The following is an 8,113-nucleotide window of genomic DNA, read 5'->3' as shown; positions in this document are numbered from 1 at the left end:
GAGGCCTGAAAGGACCCTACTCAAAGACATGGGCTCTAGAGTGCATCAATAAGTTACTGAGGCCTGAAAGGATCCTACTCAAAGACATAGGCTCTAGAGTGCATCAATAAGTTACTGAGGCCTGAAAGGATCCTACTCAAAGACATAGGCTCTAGAGTGCATCAATAAGTTACTGAGGCCTGAAAGGAGCCTACTCAAAGACACGGGCTCTAGAGTGCATCAATCAGTTAGCATGATGAGTTATGATTAACCTACATAATCTACTTAGGGTTCAAAACAATAAAATGTTCAAAGAAAGGGGAGGAATGGCATTCCATCTCCTTGCATTCATAAAGTTTTTAATTGAATTGAAATCGAAATGTCTTTTGTCTCAACCATTAACACTGTGCCATTTGTTATGTTCAACAGTGTGATCATGATTCGTGACAGAAAAGAAGGGGAGATTCCTAACTAGTCGAACCAGTCTGCTGTACGTGTATGAGGAAAACTGACGTGCTACTCGGAGTCTGTGATGCAATCTTTGCAAGGGACCAATCAGTGTGTTGTACAACAAGGTAATGAGGCTTTGTCAACAAACCCACAGTAACAAAAGTGTGAATGGAAACTCGTCTCTTCACACTCAAGGTGCACACATCCATCTTCACATGAAGCGTATCTTGATTTGGGCTCTGCTTTGCAGCCATACCATACCATATCATACCATACCATATCATATCATACCATATCATATCATACAATATCATACCATATCATACCATACCATATCATACCATATCATACCATATCATACCATATCATACCATATCATACCATATCATACCATATCATATCATACCATATCATACAATATCATACCATATCATACCATATCATACCATATCATACCATATCATATCATACCATATCATATCATACCATATCATACAATATCATACCATATCATATCATACCATATCATATCATACCATATCATACCATACCATATCATACCATATCATATCATATCATATCATACCATACCATATCATACCATATCATATCATACCATATCATATCATACCATATCATACCATACCATATCATACCATATCATATCATACCATATCATATCATATCATATCATATCATATCATACCATACCATATCATACCATATCATATCATACCATATCATATCATACCATATCATACCATATCATACCATACCATGCCATATCATATCATACCATATCATACCATATCATATCATACCATACCATACCATATCATACCATACCATATGCAGGTGGGTGTATTTAAGGACATTTACATGGCACATGTATTCTTTATATTAATCACATTAACCATGTCTTTGCTTAACATATTTACAATTACATTTTCTCTCTGCATGTTCTGTTGCTATGCAGATGCTCAGGTCCTCTACCTACATCACATAGGGTCAGAGGGTGTGGCAGGTCTGCCAGAGTTCATGGGGTCGTGGAGTGTAGATGACAGAACCATCCTCCAGTATGACAGTAGCACCATGCACATGGACGCTGACGCCCCAATAGCTGATTGGCTCAGCAGCAACGAGGGTGTCTCTCATTGGAGGGGAATGAACTTCGTCTCCAGAATCATTCACAGGTTTTTGGGATTCACCTGGACTACGATTGGGCAGCATGATAACCTTACAGGTGAATGTTGTCGACTCAATGTCTTTGTATATCCATTAGATTATAATCTCATAATCTTGATAATTTATTTACAAAACAACAAGTTAAACAACAGGATGTCATTTTTTTCTATTTCAATTTCATTGAAAAATAATGAACGGTATGTATTTACACCTCCATATACACCCCTGAAGTCCACAAAGATGACAATTCTGGGCGGCTGCAGTCCTTCAAGCTGTCCACTTTATGAAGTGCAGAGCCAACGGGGCATTTGACCAGGAGAGCCTTTACTGCTACGAGTGCAGAGCCAACGGGGCATTTGACCAGGAGAGCCTTTACTGCTACGAGTGCATCGAAAGGCTAAAGACCATTTACAGTGCCTTGCAAAAGTATTCGGCCCCCTTGAACTTTGCGACCTTTTGCCACATTTCAGGCTTCAAACATAAAGATATAAAACTGTATTTTATTGTGAAGAATCAACAACAAGTGGGACACAATCATGAAGTGGAACGACATTTATTGGATATTTCAAACTTTTTTAACAAATCAAAAACTGAAAGATTGGGCGTGCAAAATTATTCAGCCCCCTTAAGTTAATACTTTGTAGCGCCACCTTTTGCTGCGATTACAGCTGTAAGTCGCTTGGGGTATGTCTCTATCAGTTTTGCACATCGAGAGACTGAATTTTTTTCCCATTCCTCCTTGCAAAACAGCTCGAGCTCAGTGAGGTTGGATGGAGAGCATTTGTGAACAGCAGTTTTCAGTTCTTTCCACAGATTCTCGATTGGATTCAGGTCTGGACTTTGACTTGGCCATTCTAACACCTGGATATGTTTATTTTTGAACCATTCCATTGTAGATTTTGCTTTATGTTTTGGATCATTGTCTTGTTGGAAGACAAATCTCCGTCCCAGTCTCAGGTCTTTTGCAGACACCATCAGGTTTTCTTCCAGAATGGTCCTGTATTTGGCTCCATCCATCTTCCCATCAATTTTAACCATCTTCCCTGTCCCTGCTGAAGAAAAGCAGGCCCAAACCATGATGCTGCCACCACCATGTTTGACAGTGGGGATGGTGTGTTCAGCTGTGTTGCTTTTACGCCAAGCATAACGTTTTGCATTGTTGCCAAAAAGTTCAATTTTGGTTTCATCTGACCAGAGCACCACATGTTTGGTGTGTCTCCCAGGTGGCTTGTGGCAAACTTTAAACGTCTCCCACCTCAGCTGTAGATCTCTGCAGTTAATCCAGAGTGATCATGGGCCTCTTGGCTGCATCTCTGATCAGTCTTCTCCTTGTATGAGCTGAAAGTTTAGAGGGACGGCCAGGTCTTGGTAGATTTGCAGTGGTCTGATACTCCTTCCATTTCAATATTATCGCTTGCACAGTGCTCCTTGGGATGTTTAAAGCTTGGGAAATCTTTTTGTATCCAAATCCGGCTTTAAACTTCTTCACAACAGTATCTCGGACCTACCTGGTGTGTTCCTTGTTCTTCATGATGCTCTCTGCGCTTTTAACGGACCTCTGAGACTATCACAGTGCAGGTGCATTTATACGGAGACTTGGTTACACACAGGTGGATTGTATTTATCATCATTAGTCATTTAGGTCAACATTGGATCATTCAGAGATCCTCACTGAACTTCTGGAGAGAGTTTGCTGCACTGAAAGTAAAGGGGCTGAATAATTTTGCACGCCCAATTTTTCAGTTTTTGGTTTGTTAAAAAAGTTTGAAATATCCAATAAATGTTGTTCCACTTCATGATTGTGTCCCACTTGTTGATTCTTCACAAAAAAATACAGTTTTATATCTTTATGTTTGAAGCCTGAAATGTGGCAAAAGGTCGCAAAGTTCAAGGGGGCCGAATACTTTCGCAAGGCACTGTAAGTACGCACCTTGGATCCACGACAAAAAAAGGTAGACAAAGTTTAGTAGTCTTGAAATGAAAATGATGTCAGTGGTAGAGACAACGTTGACAACACTATGAACGTTGAGGTGGCTTGATTACACCTGGCGTTCTCGCAGTCCCTCAAGTGTTATTGATTGAAGAGGCCTACAGATGACCTCCACCTTGGAGGCTATGTGACAGGGTTCTACCCGCAGGCAGTGCAGGTGGAGTGGCTGGGCGCACAGGGTCTTCCCCTGGTGGACAGGGTGAGCAGTGGAGAGGTGCTGCCCAACGGAGACTCAACTGAGGAAGAGCCCGAGTGTCCCACAGGGATCCCAGGACATCCAGAGATACAGCTGCTCCACAGCGGTGTAGCCAGGAACATCACAGTAACCCAGGATAAGGGAACATGAATTTGTGTCATCTTTCCATTTGTTAAGGAATGGACTGTTACCTACAGTATGAGGAAAATGTAACCTGTTCATTTGGAACGTCATTTTTAAATGACATTTTTAAATGACTGACACTTTGAACTGTCTTCATGTATGTCCACAGTTCAAGACCCGATCCAGCTTCTGGAGGAACAGTACCTTAACAGTGATTGGCTGTCTGTTTCAGTCTGTGTTGGTCTGTTGTGGAGGAGAGGAGTAGTCAGAGAGACCTCCACTGTGACTCCCAAGTCTGACCACGGCATGACCCAGTCCAGGTACTGCAGGCCACACGTCACTGTTTTGCGTCAACCGAGAGGAAGGAGCTCATTTGCTATATGATGAGTGGTTGATGTGCTTTTATCCTCAGCCTATGACAAGACAGAGGCTTAAACCAGACTTGTAAAAACCTGTCATACTGTAATGAACACAATAGGAGACAGAGCTGAAGGTGTTTAATGGAAGGGACCAGGAGGCAGGCAGGTCATACACAGTAGGTCCAAAGTGGCAACAGTACAGTGAGGGAATAGGCAGAAAGCATTGTGAGTGAGGCAGAAACCAACATAGGACTGAAGGACAGGAAAAAGAGCTGCGAGAGAAGTGTCACAAAACAAACAAACCTCTGTTAGGTTCTAATTTCTCAGAGTAAATAACTCACGGACACTAGAGAAACTTAACCAAGTTTAATTATTCCCAAAGTGTCGTTACAGCTGTAATTCAGACAGAAACATTCACTGATTTTTAACCCTTTCTCCTAGGCGAAGTCTCCTCCACAACTGAACATCCAAAGCATCTGTTGCTAGACAGAACCTTAGTGATATCTGTTCTTCCTCACTTCATCTAAACCTGACCTCTACCCCAAAGTGCTCACTCCTCCCCAACTCAAGGCTGTCATGGTTATTGATACAAGGCTGTGTCTACTCCCCTCCCAGGGTATTACTAATGGCTAACAATAAGATATCCTGACAATTTAAACATTACCCTCTCACCCTCAGTGACATATCCTGACATAATGTAAACATTATACATCACCCTCAGAGACATATCCTGACACAGTATAGACGTTATACATCACCCTCAGTGACATATCCTGACATAATGTAAACATTACCCTCTCTCCCTCAGTGACAGTGTTAGTTTCCAAGATCTCCTCCACCCAATACATTCCAAAGCCATCTGTCTTTCCACAGAAAACCATTAACTTCTGACATAAAACCCAGTCTCTTTCACTCCTTATATTTTATGCTTCTGCTCTATTATGTATTTACTATCTTGATGTTCAAAGTTGAGCCCAAATCCAACCCTCACAGTGATGGGGTGCAATGAACTGAACTAAATAGTGTGGGATGATGACATGCAGGTGTGTGAACAGGTGATTAGAATTCCGGTGGTTGGGATCTGGAGAGAGAGCTGGAAAGTGGGCTGCGTTCCGGGGATCGAAGTGTTTGGGAGTGTGAGTTGGACGCAGACGTTACACATACACTTCAAGATAGGATGTGTACCGTGGAACACTGATGTACTGTACTATATGCTGTGTTGAAATATTAGTGTCGTCTAAATTTATACCAACAAGGAAGTCTGATCTTATTTTTAGGTGTTAGGTTTGGGAGATGGCTGGAGAATTCCCAGAATGGTATTGAAAACTTGTATCATATGAAGCATTGATCAGACCACCATTCATAGCTTAATACACAGAACACTAACAAATAAGCAACAATAACATATTTTTATATTTCTATGGCGCATTGTCAATAAAATACATTGAAATAAATCACATGTAGGCCAACAACTTATTAGTATCCAAATGCAGTTATACTTGGTATACTTTTGTTTTAAGGCTAAACCCAGCAAACACAACGACTACACAATGTTGTCTTAATGTTTTCTATTGAAACAGGCTACAGAAACGATAACTTCAAATGTTGTCTTCCAGCCCCTCCTCTTCATTGCATCGCAACCCAATGGATCTTGAATCCAAAACTCGTCCATTCAGTAATGATAGACGATGTCATTGTCTATTCGTACAACAGCAGTGGCAAACAAGAGGCTGTGATGCCAGAATGGTTGAACCACCCTGAGGGAATTGAATTCTGGTGGGACGTCAATCGAAATCTGAATTGTAATCGATATGTAATGGATACGGCTGTGAGAGTAACAAGTGAACATTACAATCATTAACATGGTAAGACAAAATATGTGTGCCAAGACAGTGCAACAGAGAGCGAAAGGCATGGCTATACAAGCCGTCAGATTTGAAACATCTAGCACTGAGATGCAGTGCCTTAGACCGCTGCTTCACTCAGGAGCCCAAGTGACTAAGTTGCATTTGTTGAGTAAGGAATGGACGGTAAATCACAGGTACATTTCCCAATATCATTTACAATTGAATTTGCTGGAGATATACTACAGCATGCAGTGGAAGCCACAGAGGGGAGAATGATTCATAATAATGGCTGGAATGGAGTATAATGGAGTGAATGGAATGGTATCAAACACAAGAAAAACCATTCTGACCATTATTATGAGCTGTCCTTCCCTCAGCAGTCTCCACTGACAGCATGTAGTATGTTCACACGTGTGAACTTTCTATCCAGTTCCAAAGAAGAACCTGGCCAACATGTACATAGTGAAAGGCATCATTTGGGTGGCAGGTAGCCTAGTGTTTAGAGCGTTGGACTAGTTACCGAGAAAAGGTCAAATAAAAAATGCTATCTGTTAAATTCATCTTAATACTCGCTGTCCTGTTCAAGAGGGGTGTGATTGGGCCTTTCATTGCCATTGTGGATCATTCTAACTTAGTATGGAGGAGAGTAGTAGGTAAGAGTCCATCGTATAACCTCTTGCTACACTAGGTGTTATGTTTGGTCAGAGTAAAGTAAACAAGCCACATGTTATTTCAGCTCAAAATCAAGAGGAAGAGGGTGACCAATGATTACTTAAAAAGTCATTTTCAGAAGTGGAGAGAGATGAGGTGCATATCATTTACCGTTTTATACTGCACTTGCCAAGTATTATCTAACAGTGTTGATTTCTGGTCTTCCAAGTGCTAGCTCATATTCTGAGCGATAAGGGCTTTGTACAGTGCCTTGCGAAAGTATTCGGCCCCCTTGAACTTTGCGACCTTTTGCCACATTTCAGGCTTCAAACATAAAGATATAAAACTGTATTTTTTTGTGAAGAATAAACAACAAGTGGGACAAAATCATGAAGTGGAACGACATTTATTGGATATTTCAAACTTTTTTAACAAATCAAAAACTGAAAAATTGGGCGTGCAAAATTATTCAGCCCCCTTAAGTTAATACTTTGTAGCGCCACCTTTTGCTGCGATTACAGCTGTAAGTCGCTTGGGGTATGTCTCTATCAGTTTTGCACATCGAGAGACTGACATTTTTTCCCATTCCTCCTTGCAAAACAGCTCGAGCTCAGTGAGGTTGGATGGAGAGCATTTGTGAACAGCAGTTTTCAGTTCTTTCCACAGATTCTCTATTGGATCCAGGTCTGGACTTTGACTTGGCCATTCTAACACCTGGATATGTTTATTTTTGAACCATTCCATTGTAGATTTTGCTTTATGTTTTGGATCATTGTCTTGTTGGAAGACAAATCTCCGTCCCAGTCTCAGGTCTTTTGCAGACTCCATCAGGTTTTCTTCCAGAATGGTCCTGTATTTGGCTCCATCCATCTTCCCATCAATTTTAACCATCTTCCCTGTCCCTGCTGAAGAAAAGCAGGCCCAAACCATGATGCTGCCACCACCATGTTTGACAGTGGGGATGGTGTGTTCAGCTGTGTTGCTTTTACGCCAAACATAACGTTTTGCATTGTTGCCAAAAAGTTCAATTTTGGTTTCATCTGACCAGAGCACCTTCTTCCACATGTTTGGTGTGTCTCCCAGGTGGCTTGTGGCAAACTTTAAACAACACTTTTTATGGATATCTTTAAGAAATGGCTTTCTTCTTGCCACTCTTCCATAAAGGCCAGATTTGTGCAATATACGACTGATTGTTGTCCTATGGACAGAGTCTCCCACCTCAGCTGTAGATCTCTGCAGTTCATCCAGAGTGATCATGGGCCTCTTGGCTGCATCTCTGATCAGTCTTCTCCTTGTATGAGCTGAAAGTTTAGAGGGACGGCCAGGTCTTGGT

This window comes from Oncorhynchus mykiss, chromosome 27 (genome assembly GCF_057628025.1).
Source record: "Oncorhynchus mykiss isolate SJ-2025 chromosome 27, ASM5762802v1, whole genome shotgun sequence".
Taxonomy (NCBI): Eukaryota; Metazoa; Chordata; class Actinopteri; order Salmoniformes; family Salmonidae; genus Oncorhynchus; species Oncorhynchus mykiss.
Note: the sequence above shows the minus strand (reverse complement) of the source record.